Consider the following 1,760-nt stretch of genomic DNA (forward strand, 5'->3'; position numbering starts at 1 on the left):
CACACACACACACACACACACACACACACACACACACACTTCAAAGAATGTGGGCATTTCATGAATGTTGTGTTGTATTTCTTGAATGGTTTCTTCTCAGTGAAGTGCTTTGTGTCAACGTTGTTTGTTAGAAGCACGTCAGGAATGTCTTAACTGGACTTCCTGCCACCTTTCCCACAGAAGGTCCACAGCATGGGGAAATCAATTAGAGGTGAAAACAGAATGGCTTCATTTGCTAAAAGCAAAAAGCACATGGATTTATGTAGATGGCTTTGGTGTAGAAAATGGCAACAAGTAATGTGCACAAAGTACAGAGGAAGATGCAATCCCAGAAGGAAGATTAGATTTTCTAATATAATTAGAAAATAATACTTTATTATGTTCCTTATATTTCTATATACCCTGTCCATGGTTCTTATAATTACTTTATAGTACAACTTTCATAGTAATTACATTTGACCACATCATTTAACTTTTTGAGTTTGGCATTGCTATAAGTGGGCCTTTCGGATGTTATGAAATAACATATTCTTTATTATTATGCTGTTTTACTCATAAGATGTAACATCATATTTTTATTTGCCACTTATATATATTGTACATTATTTTCCTTCCTCAGAGTATATGTTCTGAGTGAGCGTTCTGGTATTTTTTCATTTATTTTATTTGATATTATCCTTGTATCTGCCTGCTGCTGTAACAAAGAAATTTCACAATTTGTGATCAGTCAAGTCCATCTATCTCTCTATCTCTCTATCTATCTATCTATCTTTTATGCTCTATGATAATACGATCACCTTCCTATATTGAATCATAATGTGTCTATAGTGAAGCATACTCATGGCTTTTCTTTTGTCTTTTTGTGTTAACATCTTTTAACTCTGCATGCGGCTGCATTACAATAACATTACAATTGTACAATATTTTACATTTTATCTGTGATGTTGGTTAGTATCCCTCCACCCACCACCGTGCACGTGCGTTTACCACAAAACGTGATGGTAGCTGTCGCATAATGGCTCGGTCTCGGTAGGAGCCAATAACGGCGCAGAACCGGAGCAAATGTGGATTTATTTAGGACTAGTGCGCTTTGCAGTTGGTTTGCGGAATTCACTGACAGCACCGAGTCCAATGGCAGCTCCGCGAAGTGGATTGTGGGAGGCGTAGTCAGACAGCGGAGAAAATGATACTTGTCAGACGAGGACAGTGTGGGGGAGAACAGTCCGCCTTCTACTACATGTCCCAGAACACACTGCGGCATTTGAACTGTGTGTATGTGAGGCAGAGAGACATAGATAGAGAGAGAGAGAGAGAGCTAGAGAGGAAGATTTAGGAATTCGTCTGCAGACTTAGAGCTGCGCTGTTATAGAATAATGGTAAGTCCACAAACCATTACCCAGCCATTTTGTTTCATAATTGTCTTACTAAGTGTAACAAAACGCAGATTCCCCGTTGGTGGTTAGCAGAGTTTGTCAAAGACCGTTAGCAGCAGTGATTGCTAATAGAAAATGGAAAATTGGCTAGCTAACTTAAGCTAGCAAATGAGCCACTTTTGATAGCTAATTTTCGCAGTTTTATATGGTTGTTGACAAGATGACGGCTACACCGTGGGCTTTCGTTTATAGTAGCTGCATCGCATAAAACTGTTATACTCTATACTATAGGTACATATTTGGTGTTTAGACATTTAGCTAGCTAGCTAGCTAGCTGTCAGTGTTCAACTTTGTGTGTGTGTGTGTGTGTGTGTGTGTGTGTGTGTG

The 1,760-nt window shown here is 38.9% G+C and overlaps 1 protein-coding gene across 5 annotated transcripts in view; it reads left to right on the forward strand.

The window, feature by feature from the left end:
- The first annotated feature begins 1,245 nt into the window (after positions 1-1,245).
- The window catches only part of traf7 (TNF receptor-associated factor 7), a 31,228-nt gene continuing 30,713 nt past the window's right edge, over positions 1,246-1,760 (forward strand). For 4 of the 5 annotated variants that reach the window (XM_032538026.1, XM_032538029.1, XM_032538025.1 and 1 more), the window contains exon 1: positions 1,246-1,376. The gene's annotated coding sequence lies outside the window, so the exon portion shown is untranslated. The remainder of the gene's footprint in view (positions 1,377-1,760) is intronic. The other variant, XM_032538027.1, reaches the window with a different exon arrangement.

Source organism: Etheostoma spectabile, chromosome 15, assembly GCF_008692095.1.
Source record: "Etheostoma spectabile isolate EspeVRDwgs_2016 chromosome 15, UIUC_Espe_1.0, whole genome shotgun sequence".
NCBI classification, from domain to species: Eukaryota; Metazoa; Chordata; class Actinopteri; order Perciformes; family Percidae; genus Etheostoma; species Etheostoma spectabile.